Raw genomic sequence first — 21246 nt, 5'->3', positions numbered from 1 at the left:
TTGCATAGAATTCATACGGTCCTTTGCTTATCCTTTTTCTCATTCCCTTTTATATTGTATTCCTGGAGACTGGCAAGGAATAGACAATGGTCCCTTGCTGAGTCTCATATCTCTTAATAGCAACTCCTTAGCTTCAAAAATGTGGTTTGAGTTGTAAAATTACTACTTATAAGGTCCAAGCTAAATTCTAAAATTAGGCTCATCCTTCCCCCGAGATGATTCTGGTTGCACAACAGAATATAGATTGGTGGGGAATGACTGGAGGCTGGTTAAGGGAGAAGTTAGGAGGCTGCTTTCATGAAGACAAGCGAGGGGTTGAGGGGCTGAGCTCCAGAAGTGCCCACAGGAAGAAGAGAAGGGGATAGATACTATGGGTTTGCTATCAAGATGACAGCAGTACTGTCCACTCTCTGTGATGATGACACACCAAGTGACTGTCATCACATCCCGTATTTACAATATTTTTTCCCCCAGCAGATTTTAATAATTATTTTTCCTCTCTTTTCTTGGACCTAAACACATGTTTTTAAAATCTGTGTGTCTATAATATAATGAAAACATTTACAGGCTCAATTTAGACTTGAATGAAAACTATGACTTTGGCCTCCAACCAACTAGCTAAATAACCATAGCAATCAAAATCCAATTTAGGGGCAAGACAGTGACTATAAGTTGTAGTTAAATTAAACACAGAATCTGGCTCTTATGAAAGAGAGAGAGAAAAAAAAGTTCTACTAAACAGCCTGACAGTATTTTTTATCCTAGTCTTGTTCTTCCTAGCAGAACACAGCTAATGTAAGTATAAGTCCACTTTCAAAATTTTACAATGAATGAACACTATTCTCTACTCCAACTAAAACAGGCTTGGAGAGGAAATAGTGGGCATTTAATCAATATTTGTTGAAAGAAGTAGAGAAAAGAAGAAAGGCAGAGAAAGAACTAAGAAACATAGGAGGCCTCCAGCTATAAGTTCTTCTTCCTGGAGAAATGAGAGTCTTGAAAACTAGTCTTTGTTAAGAAATAAAAAAGATTACAAACTGCCAAAAGTTCCTCTGACATTTTAAAAGCAGAGTTTGGAGATTCAAATATCAAGTTTTACTATAATTCATGAGTAGATAAAACTCAATACTCTGTGAGAGAAGTACCCGCTCTGTCTAAGGAGGAAGTGAAGAAAGGGTATACAGCTGCAGGTGGAAGCAGTACAGGGAAGGAGAGGAACAAAAAGTCAGACATATGAGTCACGACCATCTTCTTGAGTTTAAAATGATCATCAAATAATTAATAGGGGAAAAAAAGGTGAATTTTGAGGGGAATTCCAGAGCAGGGCAGTTTGTTCCTCACTTCTCTGGCCACATACTAGGACCATTTTAAGCCTCATTTAAAATGCTTCATATTTAACTGGGTGCCACAGCAACGTGGAGCCCAGGAGCTGAGGTGGCCATCTCTGCAAGGGGCTTGGAGGTAGACTTTGGGTCTTCCATACTTGATATGTGGTGTGGAGGAGATTTAGAGTGTCTTAGAAGCTCTTGTGAATGAGTGGGTTTCAAGAGGCTGGAAATACCAGTGGATTATTAACAGAGGGGCCAGAACAGAATACAAAACCTTCATGAGCATAGTTGAGGAGGAAGATATCAATAGTCAATGTGAGCATGCTGTTGCAAAAGGCCAGATGGGCTTGGGCTTGGACTGTGTGACTAGACATGGATGTGAGTGCCCAGGGATTAGACCAGACCAGTCAAGCCAGGGCAGCGACCACCGTGGGTTCAGAGACGATTATAGATTCAAGGCCCCCTGTCTCACTGCCATGAGGACCCATTAATTTCCCATTATTCCCATATGTTAAGTTGACCAGAAGAGAGAAGTGAAGATAGTTGTAAGATGAACAGGAAAACGTTGGAAGACATCGCTTTCCCCAAAGAGCTCACTTTTAACTGAAAAGGGCTGCCTAAATCCCCCCAACATAATCAGTGGCAATAAAAACTCAAAAACAGGTATAGATACGCATATACAGAATGATTTGAAACGTGGAAAATATAGATTGTAAATGTCTGACTTTGCTAAAAAAAAATCAGATGATGATTAAAGGTAGATTATTTCAGAAACAGGAAAAAAATTAAGAAAGCACTGTTTTCTTCCATCATCAACGGATGACAGGAAGCAAAATGCAAAAAAAAAAAAAAAGCTTAAGAGACAGGAAGAAATGTTTGTTTTGATCTTAATGACATAAGCTTGCCTCATTTATCCTCAGCACAATCAATATATTGTAGGATGAGAATAGTATGAGAATACCAAATTAAGATGAGGAAACAGAAGCTCTTGACCAGGAACTTAAAGCTAAGGGATAGGTCTGCATAGCACCCCACATACCAGTAGGAAACAGATGGGACCATCAGCGGGATTAAGAGATGGAGTGGTGGCTCACGCCTGTAATCCCAACACTTTGGAAGGCCGAGGTGGGCGGATCACGAGGTCAGGAGATCGAGACCATCCTGGCTAACACGGTGAAACCCCGTCTCTACTAAAAAAATACAAAAAATTAACTGGGCGTGGTGGCAGGCACCTGTAGTCTCAGCTACTCAGGAGGCTGAGGCAGGAGAATGGCATGAACCCGGCAGGCAGAGCTTGCAGTGAGCCGAGATCACGCCACTGCACTCCAGCCTGGGCGACAGAGCAAGACTCCATCTCAAAAAAAAAAAAAAAAAAAAAATGGAGATGGAGAAGGTTAGTCACCTGGAGACCAGCAACAGTGAGAAGCTGTTAACATCTCTTGACCAAAAGGGACAATGGGAGGGAATTGTGTGGGAGAGGCTAAAGAAGGTGGAGGTATGGAAGAGGCACCACCTGTAGGGTGACCTGTCTCTTCGCCTCTTTCCCTCCTGTCTCTTGCTTATGGCTCCCATTGGTCAAATCCAGTGGAAAGTCAGAGGTGAGGGGAGCCCAAGCGATGCAATCCATCGGAATCAGTCTTCTAGGGAGCAGAAAGAAAGAGAATGGATCCATGGGGTAAATGGAGAAAAGCGAGCACAGTCTGATACACAGAATGACACCAAGATGCCTCGTGAAACACAGGAGATTTAGAGTGGGGGATGCCTTGTGCAGAGTCTCTGTATTTCTGTGTGATTTTCTAAAACCAGAAAAGAACACTTGGGTGGCCAATCAAGTACCTGAAAAGAATGTGTCTGTGTTTTTTAAAATTTTCAAAGAAATTAAGAAATTTCCATCATCCTCCCCAAGGCTGTGATGTCAGACTGTTTTAGTCTCAGCTAAGCTACTTCAAACATTGTCACGTATTTCTATAAACTTGAGCTATGGGAGTTCTACTTTCACAGTTTCAATATACAATGTGGAGGCAAAGACTGTATCTATATGTCACGGATGTTCTGGTCACAAGACACACCACCGTGCAGCTGAAAGACAAGCCAACAGGCCCAGCCAGACCAAGCTGACCTCATTTTGCAAGGCTGGCTTTGGGGGATTTTATTTTAAAACCTGAATATTTATACAGTTTGCATTCTTTAGGAGGTGATAGATTCTATTAACCTTCAAGAGCTCTCATTTGCTTTATCTTTTTGCTAAGAGAAGACAGCCTGCCTGGCTGGGAGGACCTAGCTGACTTGGCTTAGTTTAGCCATACCTGTTGTTATTAAACACAGAGCAGAATTATTTTAAGTTCAATTTTTACATTAAACATAATAATTTTGCTATGTTTAGATTCCTGAGAGTTCTTTGGACACTATGATTTATTTCGTTGTTCTGATGCCGCTCTGCCCCAACTTTCGAATTCCTTGTTCCATGCTGAGGGAGTTGATGGGAAGAGGGGAGTAAGGGCCAGCTGCAGCAGAGGATAGGATAAGAAGAGGATGTCCCCAAGTCCCCTGGTCCCCCGTGGAAGGGATGAGAGGAAGAGGCCTAATTCCTTTGATTAGAATCAGGACACTACAGTTGAGAGAAGTAAGAAGTTATCCTTCCTTCCATTCTCTTTCCATAGATAATTCATTTCAAATCTAGTAACTTTGGCAGAATTATTTTCACAGTCTTTTTTGCAGTTTCTAGGCCTACAGCACAGGTGCTGGAGTTATTCTGACCTAGAGTGGACATTCAGGTCTTACCTGCTGCATGACCCTGGGCAGGTTACTTATCTTCTCTGATGGTCACACACCTCTTGCTGCCCAAAGATGATGCGTGTTGCACAGACTGGTGCTGAGCCGTGCACTGTGCATCACTGGCCATGCTGAGGGAAGCATGTTAACTGAAAGCTGTCAGGCATGGTGGTGAGTACCTATACTCCCAGCTACTTGGAGGCTGATGCTAGATGATCACTTGAACCCAGGAGTTCAAAGCTGCAGTGAGCTATGATCCCACCACTGCATTCCAGCCTGGGTGACAGAGGGATCCACAGTCTATTTAAACAAAACAAAACAAAACACAACAAAACAAAAAACCGGGCCGGGCGCGGTGGCTCACACCTGTAATCCCAGCACTTTCAGAGGCCGAGGTGGGCAGATGGCAAGGTCAGAAGTTCGAGACCAACCTGACCAACATGGCGAAACCCTGTCTCTACTAAAAATACAAAAATTAGCTGGGCGTGGTGGCGGGCACCTGTAATCCCAGTTAGTCAGGAGGCTGAGGCAGGAGAATCACTTGAACCCAGGAGGTGGAGGTTGCAGTGAGCTGAGATCATGCCCCTGCACTCCAGCCTGGGCGAAAGAGCAAGAGACTCCATCTCAAAAAAACAAACAAAACAAACAAAAAAACCTGAAACCTTTTTAGCAGCTTGACATTGCTGCAACACCCAAGCACATGATCCTTGGACCTGTCTCATTGAACAGGATATGGACCAAAATACAGGTGTGTGACAATATGGGGAAAGAAAAAGCAAAAACAAAGAACAACAACAATAACAAAACCCACCTGGTATTTCTCTAGAGAAAGTTTGAGAAGCACTGGTACGGATGATGTCATCTACCTCTCTCAGAGAATGTACATGAATCTTCCCCTCATCCCTTCTACAGGGGACAAGGGGACTTGGGGACATCTTCTTCCCATCCCCCCTATTATGCAGCAGGGAGTGGCATATTGCAAGTGCTCAGGAAAGGTTGGTCCCTCCATTCCTCTGTTTCCAAGAAGACTCAGAATCCTGCAGTCAATACAAGAGAACCAAATTCTTATCTTGCTCCAACAGAAAATATGAGGATGAGCCCTATCAACATGCTGCATTTGGAGTCTCTGGGAGGAAAGATGTGCCTGTGACGCTTGTCACCAAATTGATTGTGAACCCAGCAGGGTCCAAGTAAGAAGCCACTCTTCTGTTACGCTAGGAGGGGCCCCATCCCATGGGATCCATAGACAATATTTGCTCCAAATCAAGCTTTCATTAATATAGCCATCCTTTGTATCTATGGAGGATTGGTTCCAGGGCCTCCTGAAGACACCAAAATCCACAGATGCTCAGGTCCTATATATAAAATGGTGTAGTATTTGCATATAACCTAGGCACATCTTCCAGTATACTTTAAATCATCTCTAGATTATTTATAATATCTAATACAATATAAATGCTGCGTAAATAGTTGTTATACTGTATGTATTGTGTTTATTTGTATTTGTGTTATTTTTTATTGTTGCATTATTTTTTAAATATTTTCGAGGGATTGGTTGAATTGGCAGATGAAGAAGCTATAGATCCGGAGGGCCAACTGCTTAATGTGGTCATTTCCAAGGAGCTGAGAATTTTTCCCCACTGAATCCTGGATTTTCACTACAGGCAGTTCGATCATTTGCATTGAACTACCTCATTTAAGCATCATTTAAAAAACAAAACAAAACAAAACAAAAACCTTTGAGTAGCAAAGAGGAAACAAGGGCTCCCTGTAGGGGACAATGAAGGTCAACTCCCTCACTTTTCATCACAACTATGCCTTTGGTATATTTCTTTTTAAAAAAACATTTTATGTTTTAGAGCAGTCTTAGTTTCACAGCACCATTGAGAGGAAGATGCAGAGATTTCCCATATATGCCCTGCCCCAAACATACACAGCCTCCCCCATTATGAACATTCTCCCACAGTGCTACACTTGTTACGATTGATGAACGCACATTGACACATCATTATTGCCCAAAGTCCATAGTTAACATTAGGACTCACTCTTAGTGCTGTTCATCTTATGGGTTTGGACAAGGGTATAACCACATGAACCCACCATGATGGTATCATACACAGAGCTTTCATGTATTCTTACTTTGGACCCTGACATACCTCAATTATGAGATGTCAAAGGTGCAGGCAGATTGCTGATCCAAAGCGGCATAAAGTATTCTTCAGACCATGTCTAATCTTGCGGAAAAAAGAAAACATTCCAATCCTAAGACAAGTTTGCTGATGGAAGAGAAGCTTGTCTTGAAACTGCCTGGCTCACTGGCTCCATCAGTGTCGTCTTGTACATCTTGCGCGGCACATGAAGAAGACTGAAGGAACTTGGACATTTTGGAAAGCTGTAAAGTTCAGCAAAGCCCTGACCAATATATTTGCTAAACCTGCTTTCCAATGACTGCTTGTGTACACCACTTCAGAGAGAAATAATGAGCATGAAATTCAATTATACAGGCACCCGCTTAACCATCTCAACCAGAATTGTGTCCCTAATCTTTTATTTTGAAGATAAAGTGAAAATCTAAAGCTACTCTCCTTATGACACCATTTTATTCTCTTTGTAACTCAGCCAAGAGAATTCCCTTCAACCTAAGGCTCTAAACTTCAAAGTCAGCTCTCTTCTTAGCTGCTGTCCTGCTTTTGAACCTGAATTTATGTTGTCTGTATACTGAGAGGAGTAGACCAGACCTTAACCCAACAACGGGACCTCAGGAGCATGGCCCTAGGGAAATGCTGGAGTGAGTTTTGCACAGACAGTGGGCACCTCCTGTTCTGCTTGAGCAGCCACTATGCCTGGCAGGAGAGTGGCAGTTGTCCCTATGATATTATCCTTATGAGTTTTAGAAGGCACTGGTTCAGACACGGTGTGCCCTAGACTTAACTTGAATCTGATGTTCTAGTGCATCCTGAAAAGGAGCTTCTCTGAGGATTCTGTTTGGCACTCCTTTGCAACCTTCTTGTTCCACCTTTGTATGTACCATTCTACGCACTTGCGCACCACCCACAGGACTCAGATTTCACATCACCTGCCCTGCTTGTGAGACCATGTCTCATTCACCTATATGCATGAGTCAGCACCAAGTGCAACGCCTGGCCCCTGGACATTGCCACTAAATGTTTGCTGAATGGATGTCTGCACAGCAAAGCTTTCAGATACAGTGCCTGTGCCCTTAGGAATCAGGTTATGATACTTGCTAACATAATACCTAGGGAAATGCCTCTTTCCAAAGCTTTCTTGCTATACTTTTCTTACTATCTCTCATCCCATGAAAACCCAGAGAGTGTACCTGATAGATATCCAGAGCCATCCATATACCTAAAACACAAATCTGCACTCCCGGTATCATTTAACATCATTTTAAAGAAAAGATGACATTGAAAATACAAGCATTACTGGTTTTCACTTGCAGAGTCTGTTTTTCCAAATGTAAAGATTTAGAATGGATCATGAGTAGAGTTTGTAGCATTTCTACTGAATGGGAGTTAAAGGTGGGCTGAAATGGGTGAAGGAAGAAGTTCAGCTTTTAGGTCAGACTTCAAGAAGAACTTCCTGATGGTCTGAGTTCTGACATACTACATAAGACCATTAAAGAGCTCTTTCTAAATAAGCTTATGAGTCTGCACTAAAAAAAAAGTTTCATCTAAATGTGGTCCTTCCAAAGCTAAAGGATGGGTTGCCTTCCCTCCTCACCCAAAATGTTCATTTGTCAAAATCCTTCCCATTCTTCAAGGCCCACCTCAGATGCCCACAAAATATTATTTTCACCCTCTCTATGGTATTTATGACTCATCAACACATACATATTGAATACCTACCATGTCCAGATACTCTCCTAGTTTTGGGGTACACAGAAATGATCTTGAGAGATTAGGTCCCTACTGTAATGGAGTCCATAGTACCAAGGACAGGGGACATCTCAATGATAAACAAGGAAACAAATACACAAAATACCTTTAACTAGTTTTGGATATATTGGGAAAATAAAACAGGGTTAGGTAATTGAGAGCAACTGGGGCCTAGAGGGAAGTTTCCATGGGATGGTGACAGAGCCCTCTTTGAAGAGGTGACCACCAGCCAAGGGCTAAGAAAGCCAGCCATACTTAGAAGAGCACAAGGTCATTCCAGGATGGAAGATGAGCAGGTAAACTTAGCATGTTTGAGAAACACACACAAGGCAACTTGAGTGGTGTTCTCTGAGCTAACGTGAGAGAGGGGAGAAGCAGGCTGCAGCCAGCTGACCTCTGCAGGGTAGTTTTTAGTCCTTTCTTCCTGGCTGTTGTGTAAGCATCTTGAAGGTCCGTGGCTTCCCACAGAGTCTTTTTATGGACTAGATGCATGTGATCTCCCAAAATTAATATGTTGAAGCTTTAACCCCCAATGTGATGGTATTTGGAAATGAGGCCTTTGAGAGGTAATGGGAGGTAAATGGGGCCTTGAGGCTAAGCGAGGTCATGAGGGTGGGGCCCTCATGATGAAATTAGTGCCCTTATAAGAAGAGACACTACAGAGCTCTCTTGCTCTCTCTCTCTTCTTCACCATATGGGGACACGGCAATAAGTGGTTGTCTACCAGCCAAGGGAAGAGTCTGCAGAATAAAACCTACCTTGCCAAAACTTTGATCTTGGACTTCTCAGTCTCCACAATGCTGAGAAATAAATTTCTGTTGTTTGAGCCACCCAGTCTGTGGCATTACGGCATAGCGGTTCGAGCTGGCTGATACAGGTCTACTAGGGTGCCTGGCACTCCATAGATCTATAAATTCCTTTCAATAACTGAGTAATGGAGGCAGAGGACCATAATTCACATTCCCTCAGTCCTCAATGGCTCATGCCCCACCCTGTATAAGAAAGGCCTCCAATCTCCCACTCAAACTTTAACCAGGTATTTTCAGGAGATCCTGAGAGAGTCTCACAGCCATCCCAAAAGTGTCACGGCATGTTCTTCCACTCCAGGCTCCGTCCCTTGCCAAGTCGCTTTCAAAGCTGTGCCTCACCACTGTCTCTGTAGCTACGACAGGCTGAGAGCGATAGTCACCCTCTGTTCCCAAAGCTACAAACCACTGAGGTGCCAACATGAGGCTGTGCTTCCTGCAGATGCCACTGAGTTAGTTACAGGCACAGAATTGGGGAAAATCATTTCTTCCATTCAGTGCTTTTCTCACTGGGAGTCCTAAGAAATCCCACTCGTGCCTTAGTGCTCACTGAGTCTTTTAAGGAAATGGATCCTTCAGCTTCTGCCTGCAGCCCCTGATATCATCCACTAAATCCACCTGCTCATTGCATCCGTCTCAGGTAAGCACACACCTGTGGAAGCCACCAACTTGTCATTTATGTTCCCTGGGACCAAGTCCTAATGTCAAGCCACACCTTGAATCAAAGATCTAACACCCCTGAATTCTTGGACCCTACTCATGTCTAGCTGTGAGCTCTTGGAGGCTTTCTAGTTGACAGAAAAGAGGATACTGAAGGTGGAGAGCAAACTGACTCTTTCCGGTAAAGAAAGGCCTGTGCTTGTGTGTGTGTGTGTGTGAGTGAGTGTGACAGTGTGTGAGTGTGTGTGCTCTCTGGGGCTAGAATCAAGATATATGTCCTCATTGTGCTGTTGCCAGTAGACGTTTGACCAGCACCCCTACACGTGACATGTGTTTGTTCAAATGTCACACAATTCAGGGTCCATGTGGGAGCGTGGCGGTGCTGTGACACTGAGCAGCTGAGGACTCCCGCACTTGGCAGCCTCCCTAGCATGCTGCACTGTGGTAGACGGCCAGAGCCCTGCATTGCTCTGGCACTGGTACGTGTGGATCCGTGCACACACGTACACTCCGCACACACGAGCGAGCGCACACACAAGAACAGGTGAGGCACTCTGTCATCAGTGGATGCTTCATTTCTTTTATGTAATTTCTACCCCCGCACAACTGTGCTATGTACAATCTTGTCCTGGGGTCTTGGTTTCTTTCATGTGGTTCTTTGTGCTAACGAGATTAAATCAGTTCCAATAGGTACTGGTTTAATGGAGATGATAAACTTTTATTGAACTTGAGCACATTAAAATGAAATGTAAGCAATAGGTGATTTTGGCATTTGCCTGGGGTCTCTTCCAATTTGAATAAAGCCAGCATGCCTTCTCTGGAAAATAACAGCTCCAAGCCCGGCTCACTTTATGTGCTTAATTAAAATCTATTTTTGTGGTATAAAAAGGAGCTAAACAATGTAACGTTCCTTCTCTTCAACTATGAAAACAAAGATGGACGAACACTTTCTGCAAAACAGAGCTTTACCTTTTACACAAAGAGCAGGTAATGCGCTGCTTTTTTTACAGCAGCCTGTCTGCTAATCTGTGATCTGTTTTGTCTGTGAATGGGATTATCATGGTGGTTTATTGAATAAGAGCCAAAAACGATGTTAAGTAAACTGTTTACACGAAGCCACTGGGCTGAAAAATCCAAACTCAGACTCATTTCAGGTTTTAACCACAGTAAACTTTATTATAGTTTCAACTGGACAGTTAAAACCTTTCAGGGCCTGTGCAGTTGCTGAATGTGTAAAACACGAGACCACGGCTCTCCGTAGAAATTGGGGAAGTGTAAATATCAAAGTCAGCCTCTGAAGGTTGCCTTTCTCTGCAACTCTCTGTAAGGTTTTCACTGAGGCCCGGATTTCAGCCAGGCTCCACGGCCAGGCCCCTGTCACTGTCTTTGCCAGTCCTGTAAGTCAAAAGAAGGAGGTTTGGCTGTCCAGTGTGGCAGGGGGCAGGCATGGAGCCTGTCGCTAATCCCTAGCCTGATTCCTTGGGGCAGACATCTTTATGTCTCTGGGGGCCTGGCAGGAATATACCTGGCCTCTTCTGACGTCCATGGTAGCCGCCAGTTTGAAAGGGTCAAAATGAGTCTTTTATTTAATGTCTACTCATGCCCTTTGTGCATCTTAAATTCTAATCTGGGGCCAGAACATTTCACGTGCTTTGATCTGTTTGAAAACAGACAAAAGACCAAAAGAATAGAAACGTCAACCAAGGAAGCACAACTTTAACACATTGTTTTGTCTCCTTGTAGACTCTGCAGAGAAAGCCAAACGTAGGGTTCCTGTCTGTGTGTAGCACGTAAACAGAAGTAACTCTAAAGATCACTTCTCCAGGACGTTTTAGTTGACAGATCAGGAAACTGGCACTCAGGAAAATGTTTCTGGACTGTTAGATTTTTTTTTTTTCTGAGCTTAACTTTCCCAGAATTGTCTTTTGCAGTCCCTTGGACTAGAAAAAAGCTCTGTCCTTTTGACCTCATACCAATAATCTTTTAACCCCCTTAGTCTTCATTCATTCATTCATCCATCCATTCATTCAGGGTCCATCTAGGTGCCAGACACTGTGTTAGATGTGGGCATTGCAAAATAAGACAGGGCATCCGACCTCAAGGGCTCCCAGGCAAGCTGAGTGACAGGTGGATAAACAGGTAATTATAAAACTGAAAAACACATGGTTAAATAAAGGAACTGAGTCTCCTGGGAAGACGGGTGCCTCTTCTCAGTCTCCCAGCTCTTCCTGCTCTCCTGACATCTAGATGCTGAACGTCCCACGGACTCAGTCTAGGCCTTCTTTTCTCCTCTGTTTATACTCTTCCCCTGGGTGATCTCCTCCAGGTCCACAGCTTTGAATAATTCTATACTGATAACTCTGTTTTTCTGTCTCCAACCCTGACTCCTCCCTGGAGCTCTACCTTCTTATAGCCCACTTCCTGTCTGACTAGATCCATGTGATTGATTAAAAAGACATCTCAAGCTTATATCCAAACTGTGACCCCTGACCTCCGCCTGTCCACAATGCCCACTTCCTTCCTTGGCTTTCCCCATTGGCCCAGTTGTTCTAGGAAACACCCAGGAGGTAGCTTTAACTCCCTTTCCCGCCTGCCCACTCCACACCCAGTTTATCAGCCAGTTCTCTGGATTCCACCTCCAAGTGGATCTAGAGCCACCCTCTGCCTCCATGGCCCTTGAAAAAAAATCCCTCTTCAATTCCTAGCACTTCCTGCCTGCATTCCTACAATAGCAGACCTGTCCTCCACTTCCCATCTGCTTTCAGATGGAACAGCAGAACAGTGATCTTCTTAACCCTTGGATGATATAACACCACTCCTCCACTTAAAATCTCCCAAAAGGATGAAACTTCCATTTTTGATAGTGTTGGAATAACAGGGACTAGGCTTATGCTCTAGTATGAAATAACTAAAACACTATACAAAGAGTGTAAAACGATGGTATACAAAACATTCAACCGAGATTCAAAACAAAGGAAGAGTCCTTCGACTGCCCCAGCTACTGCCCCAAGAGAATTTGTTTTGTTTTTGTTTTTTTGGAGACGAAGTTTCGCTCTTGTTGCGCAGGCTGGAGTGCAACGGTGCGATCTAGACTCACCGCAACCTCCACCTCCCGGATTCAAGCGATTCTCCTGCCTCAGCCACCCAAGTAGCTGGGATTACAGGCATGTGCCACCATGCCCAGCTAATTTTGTATTTTTAGTAGAGACGGAGTTTCTCCATGTTGGTCAGGCTGGTCTCGAACTCCCGACCTCAGGTGATCCACCCGCCTCAGCCTTCCAAAGTGCTGGGGATTACAGGCTCGAGCCACCATGCCTCGTCTGAAGAGAATTTCTAGGGAAACCAGGCAGGGCTTGGTGGCCTTGCACAGCTGAAAAGACAATACTAGTAGTCTGGGAAGCCAAGGAAGTCAGAGCTGTGGGATTCAGAGGAGAGCGCTGGAGAAGAGAGCTGCAAGACAGCTCCTGAGACCTACACAGGGTTCCCTCAAGTCTTGTGCTGAGTGCTGCCCAATGCATATCTGTGAGAAAACAGACGCCAGGGAAAGAATTACTTGAAAAGATTAGAGGGAACAATTCTTTTTTTTTCTTTTTTTTGAGGCGGAGTCTCGCTCTGTTGCCCAGGCTGGAATGCAGTGGTGCGATCTCTGCTCACTGCAAGCTCTGCCTCCTGGGTTCATGCCATTCTCCTGCCTCAGCCTCCAGAGTAGCTGGGACTACAGGCTCCCGCCACCAAGCCCAGCTAATTTTCTTCTTTTTTAGTAGAGATGGGGCTTCACTGTGTTAGCCAGGATGGTCTCGATCTCGGGACCTTGTGATCCGCCCGCCTCGGCCTCCCAAAGTGCTGGGATTACAGGCATGAGCCACCAGGCCCGGCCCCTAGAGGGAACAATTCTTTAGAAGTCACATGAGACTGGGAATCATTCCTCTTTCCACCAGCCGGAGTAGAAAACCTAAAGATTGGCCTCAAATCAAAGACCTTAGCTTTCTTCTTAAACTAGAAAAGAACATGTGAAACTCCAAATAAAAAAATGAAATAATAAAAATAGAGCAAAACCCAATTACATATGAAACAGAAAACATAGTGGAGAAAATAAATGAGATCAAAGGGTGGTTATGTGAGAAGTTCAATAAATTTAATAAACCTCCAGCCAGACTTAACAACTTTTGGGGTGAAGGGGATGCAAATGAAAGATATTAGAAATGAGAGCTCAGTAAAAATGACACCTCACTAAAAATTATACAGAAAGTAAAAGGATGATAAATGATTATTATGAACAACCTTATGGCAATAAATTTGAGAACTTAGAAAAATAGGCAAATTCCTTGAAAAATATATAACTAATGTTTGCTTAAGAAGAGAAAGAGAACCTGAATAGATAATCCTGTATCTATTTTTTAAAGTTGAATTTGTAGTTTAAAACCTTCTAACAAAAAAACCTCCAGCCTCAGGCAGCTTCCCTAGTGAAGTCTCCCAAACATTAATAAGAAATAATACCAGTTAGAATAAACTTTTAAAGAATAGGGAAGAGAAGGAATGCTTCCCAACCCATTTTATGAGGCCAGCATTACTTTGACATCAAATCCAGGCAAAGATATTACAAGAACAAAAAACCACATACATGCAAATTTTCTAAACAAAATCTTAGCAAATTTAATTCAACAATATATAAAAAAGCATAATAAATCATGATCAAGTAGGGATTATTCCAGGCATGTAAGTTTAGTTTAACATTCCAAACAATCAACTAATAGTCTTAAAAAGAAAAAAAAAAAGCAAGATGATCATCTGGAAAGATAGAGAACAAGCACTTGATAAAATACAGCACCCATTCCTGATGAAAACACTCAGCAAACTAAGAATAGAAGAGAGCTTAGCCTGATAAAAAGAATCTATGAAAACCTACAAGCCACACACACTTACACAAGTACATACTTTGTGATTTCATTTATATAAAATTCTAGAAAATACAAACTAATTTACAGCGACAGGAAGCAAATCAGCGGTTGCCTGGAGTTGGGGTCAGATAGGGTTTTGAGTGGGGGATTACAAAAGACCGTGACAAAACTTTTGGGAATGATGGATATGCTCATTATCTTGATCATGATGATAATTTCATGGGGGTATACATGTGTGAGATGATTTGGATGTTTGTCCCCTCCAAATCGCAGGTTGAAATGTGATTAATAATGTTGGAGGTGAGGCCTCGTGGGAGGTGATCGGATCATGGAGGTGGAACCCTCATGAATGGCTTAGCACCATCCCCTGGGTGATGAGTGAGTTCTCACTCAGTTAATGCATGTGAGATCTGGTTGTTTAAAGAGTCTGGGACCTCCTCCTTCTCTCTCTTGCTCCCGCTCTCACTGTGTGACGTACTGGCTCCCTGTCCCCTTCTGCCATGATTGCAAGCTTCCTGAGGCCCCACCAGAAGCAGATGCCAGCACCATGCTTCATGTAAAGCATGCAGAACTGTGGGCCAAATAAACATCTTTTCTGTATACACTACCCAGCCTAAGGTATTTACTTACAGCAATGCAAGAATAGCCTAACACAATATGTCAAAACATATCAAATTGTGTATTTCAAATGTTGTTTACTGCATGTCAATTTTACCTCCATAAAGCCATTTTTTAAATCCTTCAAAAGTTTAACATTGCTTTTAGAATAAAACTCAAAGTGTCCTCATGGCTCTACATAACCAAGTGCCTACTAATTTTCAAGCTAGTCTTTTACCACTCACAAATGGCCCAGAAAAACTGCTGATCAAATGTGCAAAGCCATTTCCTGCCCCAGGTCCTTTGCACTTGCTTCTCTCACCGCATGGAGTGCTCATTCTCCAGCACCTTACTTAGTTGGCTCTGTCACATTTTCCAAGTCACAGTTCAAATACCAGGTCTTAGAGACCTTTTCTAATCCTTTATATGTTAAATAGATCCCTCCCAGATACTCTTGTCTGCTATTGCCTTATTTATCACTTTTACAGTATTTACACACTCTTTATCTTTTTAGTCCTTTGTTTGCTTGTTTATTCTTTATTTCCCCCATGAGAATGTAAGCTCCTGGAGGGCAGAAATCCACTCTGTCTCATTCATGCCTCTACCCCTAGGACCCAGCACAGTGTCTGGCATAAAGTACATTCTCAACACATACTGACTTATGAATTAGGGAATGAGATCGATGAACTGGGAAGAAATTGAAAGAGAATTCATGGAAAAAGTGACATGGAAGCCCAGCTTGGGAAGAATTGATATTAGGAAGGCACAGGGTGAATAGGCGGCCCTTGGCATTGACAGATGCAGGTTCATTCCAGCTTGAGCCTTATAATTATGCAATTCTGGACAAGATATTTTAAACGATCTGTTTCCCTATTTATAAAATAGGGCTGCAAGTAACTATTTTAGAGGGTTACTGTGAGAAACGAATGATGTATATGTAAAGATATGTGTTGCAGTGCCTGGAGTGTGGTAGCTACTCAACAAATGAGTTCTATTTTCTTTCCCAATTTCAGCCAGAAAAACATCAAGGGGAAAATCATGTTTACAAGAAAGGGCATGAAATATGTTATGCACTAAATGTTTGTGTCTTCTCTAAATTCATTTAGTTCCTAACTCCCAGTGCAATGGTATTTGGAGGTGGGGCTTTAGAAGTGGTTCCATCATGTGGGTCAAACCCTTGTGAATGGAGCTAATGTCCTTATAAAAGAGGACCGAGGGCTGAATGCGGTGGCTCATGCCTGTAATCCCAGCACTTTGGGAGGTTGAGGTGGGTGGATCACCTGAGGTCAGGAGTTTGAGACCAGCTTAGCCAACATGGCAAAACCCCATCTCTATTAAAAATTCAAAAAAATTAGCCGGGTGTGGTGATGGGTACCTGTAATCCCAGCTACTTGGGAAGCTGAGGCAGGAGAATTGCTTGAACCTGGGAGGCGGAGGTTTCAGTGAGCCAAGATCATGCCATTGTACTCCAGCCTGTGCAACAGAGTGAGACTGTATCGCTAAAAAAAAAAAAAAAAAAGGAGGACTTAGGGAGCTCATTGTCCCCTTCCACCACGTGAGGACACAGTGAGAAGACAGTGGGTCATCTGTGAACAAGGAAGCAGGTCCTCACCAGACACCAAATCACCTGGAGCCTCAATCCTGGACTCCTCAGCCTTCAGAACTGTGGGAAAGAAATGTTTGCTGTTTAAGCTACTCAGTCTATGATACTTTTGTTATAGCAGCCAGAATAGGCTAAGACAACATATTTGGAGGATCATGAGAAAGTTGAAAAACTTAGGATTATAGCTGAGAGAAATGGAAGTCAAAACTGGAAATGCCCCCAAAGCACTAAGCCATTCTGGACTTCAATCTGTGGATTACAGGAAATCATGAAGAATGGGGTGAGGTAAGGAAGCATTAGGCTGGGGTGATCTCAATTACAAGAGTAACTCTAGTAGCTCTGTGACTAAGGAAGTAAAAGGAGGTGAAGCCTGAGGGAGATTGGAAGCAGAGAGAAGAGTTAGAATGATTTCAGTTGTCTAGATTTTAGAGTGATGAAGGGGAGAGCTATAAATTCTGACTAACATCCTAGAACCTCCCCGCCACATGTCTTCTACCTTAGCCATCACCACCTACCTCTCTTAGCATTTCCCAAATAACTCTCAGCATCAAAGCTGAAACTGTGAATTAGGACAGAAAGCTTTTTACCACTGGTAGAAGACAAAATCAAAATAGCAGACCAGGAAAACATTTGAATAGCCATGAACTTTTGATGTAATTTTTCATACCCAGAGGTTACCGATGACAGCCATGGAGAACTTCCATTCTCTGATTAAGGAGTAAGAGAAAAGAGTGAAATGTTTAAAATCCCCAAGACTACCAAGACACAAAACAAGAGAGTTGGCAGCAGAGACCCAAGGAGTCAAGCCTAGTAAAGAACAAGTGGATAAACTGGTTAATAAAGGACTTAGCATCGGAACATAGAAACCATGGGGTTGAAGGTTATGAGTCAGGCTTTCCTAGCAACCCTGTTAAACAGGGACATTCCATAACAATGGACTCAACAGAGCGCTGACTAGTAGACCTGGAGGTGGGGTTTCACTATTCAGGAGCAGAGATAGAGAAGCCCTCTTGACAAGTAAATAAAAATAAGACTTTCCTGGAATTTACTCCCAATAGAACCACTGGGGAGACTGAAATTCTTAAGTTTGAGTTCACGAGACTTGCCCATCAGGGGCTGTGCACATCTTTCAGGGTGGCATTAGTATTTTTGACCAGCCACCACCAGGAGATCGTTGAACTTACTTGTGCAAGAGCATCAAAAGTGCAGTTTGATAAGAGCACCAATGGCCTGGAGGCTGATTTAGTAGGTCTGGAATACAGCCTGACATCTGAATTTTAAATAAGTCCCTCAGGTTATATTTGATGTACTGCCAGGTTTGAGGACCACTGATATAGATCATGGCTTTGTCCAAACAGAGAGATTTTACACAGGCGTAGAAAACCAAGTGTTAGAGAGTCTAGCCTGATTTTTCTTTACATTTGTAAGGAGAAACATTGTACTTAATGCCTGTCTTGCATATATAATTTTAAATATTTGTAGTGACATTGTTTAAATGAAGATCATTAAAAACCTAGGTATACTAAAATCATTGAAGAATTCTTCTTACTTTTCCTTAACTCTTAAAAAATGTGTTATGTGGTGCTAGAGTGGAAGTTTTGATTGTGAAACTTGGAGGAGATAGAAAAGATACCCAGGAATGTTCCAGAGGGAGCATTTCCAAAGCTCTTTTCCAAAGAAATGGAAGAATATTTCCTGAGAAAGAGATGTCATTGTGTTGAAGTTCATTGCCCACCAAGAGGGCACGTGTGGGTGGTGCTTCCTTCTAAACACAAGCCTAGTGAGAGGGGGTGAAACGGTTAACTTTCTCCAGCATGCCTTTCAATTCCAAAAACCTCCTCTCCAGAAACCTCAAACTCAGGGCCAACATTCCCCTCTCCTAACCATCCCCGGGCCAGGTCCCAGACATCTGGGGATGGCCCCTATATCTCAGAGTCCACTGAAATTATTCAAACCACCAAATCCTAAACCTGCTCACCCCACCTGGCCCATTTCCCGATGGAAACCACAAGGCAGGCAGGCTCCTGCCCATATGCCCCCCTGTCCCTCTGCCTCCTGACCAGCCTCAAACCTCCTGACCGGGTTTAAGATGTGCTTCCTGTAGGCAGGCAGCACCATGGCCCAGAATCACACAGGGAAAGGCAAAGCGGCGAGTGGCAGCAGTGGTGAGGTCAACATCTAGAAGTGACTGGGCTTCTCCCCAAAGGAAAGCCATCACCTATAGGTCTGAAATAAGAATGCTGTCCTAGAAAAAAATCATGGCACTTGCAGCAACTTGGAGGGAATTGGAGACAATTATTCTAAGTGAAGTACTCTGGAATGGAAAACCAAACATCGTATGTTCTCACTCACAAGTAGGAGCTAAGCTATGGGGATGCAAAGGCATAAGAATGATACAATGGACTTTGGGGACTTGAGGGCAAGAGTAGGAGGCGGGTGAGTGATAAAAGATTACACTTTGGGTTAAGTGTACCCTGCTCAGGTGATGGGTGCACCAAAATCTCAGAAATCACCACTAAAGACCGGGCACGGTGGCTCATGCCTGTAATCCCAGCACTTTGGGAGGCTGAGGCGGGTGGATTGCCTGAGTTCAGGAGCTCAAGACCAGCCTGGGCAACACAGTGAAACCCCGTCTCTACTAAAATACAAAAAAATTAGCCGGGTGTGGCGGCATGAAACTGTAGTCCCAGCTTCTCAGGAGGCTGAGGCAGGAGAATTGCTTGAACCCAGGAAGTGGAGGTTGCAGTGAGCCGAGATTGCGCCACTGCACTCCAGCCTGGGTGACAGAGCGAGACTCCATTTCCAAAAAAAAAAAAAAAAAAATTCAAAAAATTAGCCAGGCATAGTGGTGGGTGCCTGTAATCCTTGCTACTCAGGAGGCTGAGGCAGGAGAATCGCTTGAACCCGGGAGGTGGAGTTTGCAGTGAGCCAAGATCGTGCCATTACACTCCAGCCCAGGCAACAGTGCGAGACTTCATCTCAAAAAAAAAAAATCAACACTAAAAAACTTATTCATGTAACAACAACAAAAAAAAAGAATGCTGTCCTAGAACTATTTTAAATCCTGCCCTAGAAGACTGCTTGAAAGAGTTCCACAGACTAAATGTTGTGCAGAGAGGACAACCAGAAATCCAGGGGCTGAGGGTGGTATAGTAGCCAAAAGAGAGGTCCAGGGTTTGAAGTTAGCAAGGCCCCACAGCAGCAGCATCTCTGCAGAGCCACAGATGCCCTCTTTAGGGCAAGAGCCAGCTTTTGTCCTTCTCAGGACCAGAGAGCAAAGCCATCTTGTGACAATATCAGTCAAAGGAGAAATCACAGTACTTCTCTCTTCCTCTCTTCCTGTGTTCCAGCCCTGGAAGGAACGAACGCTAAAGTCAGCAGGATGCTGGTAGAGATGAACCAGAAAGAAAGAAAAAGTTGACTACAACTTTCCTCCCAGGCAGCAGGTGGTTGAGTCGACTGAAGCCATTCTTAGAAAAGAGGGTGGGGGGAAGCTAAGTCAGGTTTGGAGTTTTGGTGACTACATGGAATTGGCCCTTCTAATAACTGAATTCAGATTAGCATAAGAATCACAGTGCACAACGCTGGGTCTTGCCATTTTCATCCAAAGGCAAGCACAACTTTAAAGGGACGGTGAGAGTTAAAATAAAGATGCTTTCCGATTTCTTCTTACAGGAGTGCGTGTTCAATGCATGTGTTATGAGAGTTTGTTGTAAACTTTGTCTTCCCTAAACTCTTTCTCCCTATTCCCTTTAAGGAAAACAAACACAAAATCTTTTTTCTTTTTTTTTTTTTGAGATGGCGTCTTGCTGTGTCACCCAGGCTGGAATGCAGTGGCACGATCTTGGCTCACTGCAACCTCCACCTGCTGGGTTCAAGCTATTCTCCTGCCTCAGCCTCCCAAGTAGCCGGGCAGGTGCGCATCACCATGTCCAGCTAATTTTTTGTATTTTTAGTAGAGACGGGGTTTCACCATGCTGGCCAGGCTGGTCTCTAACTCCTGACCTCGTGACCCGCTCACCTCGACCTCCCAAAGTACTGGGATTACAGGCGTAAGCCACCATGCCCGGCCCTGCCTTTTTTTTTTTTTTTTTTAACTCACCATCCTCCTCATCTCGTAGTGAGAAATCCCTTAGCTTGTAGGGATGACTCTGATTCTAGAGCTGCAATAAGTAAATCAGAAACAGAAACAGAAAAATGCAAAAAATGAAATAATTCAAAGAGAGAGTGGTTCCAAAGGCAAGGAAGCTGATACTTTCCAAAAATAAGAGTAGATATATTTTAAGTACCTGGGATCTGTTTCAGTTAGGTATGGTAAGACATGCAGACATGGAAAGGAAGACAATTTTATACTCACAGATCCCTAGAAACAGGAGCACTACACTCGACGTAAGACCACAAGGAGAAGTACCAGGGCTGGTCAGGAGGCAGAGGGACAGGGGGACACGTGGGCAGGAGCCTGCCTTCCTTGTGGTTTCCACTGGGAAATGGGCGAGGTAGGGTGAGCAGGTTTAGGATTTGGTGGTTTGAATAATTTCAGTGGACTCTGGGGCATAAGGGCCATCCCCAGATGTCTGGGACCTGGCCCGGGGATGGTTAGGAGGGGGGAATGTTGGCCCTGAGTGTGAGATTTCTGGAGAGGAGGTGGTTGGAATTGAAAGGCATGCTGCAGGGCAAGTTATATTC

Source organism: Pongo pygmaeus, chromosome 19, assembly GCF_028885625.2.
Source record: "Pongo pygmaeus isolate AG05252 chromosome 19, NHGRI_mPonPyg2-v2.0_pri, whole genome shotgun sequence".
Taxonomy (NCBI): Eukaryota; Metazoa; Chordata; class Mammalia; order Primates; family Hominidae; genus Pongo; species Pongo pygmaeus.
This window is presented reverse-complemented; position numbering follows the sequence as displayed.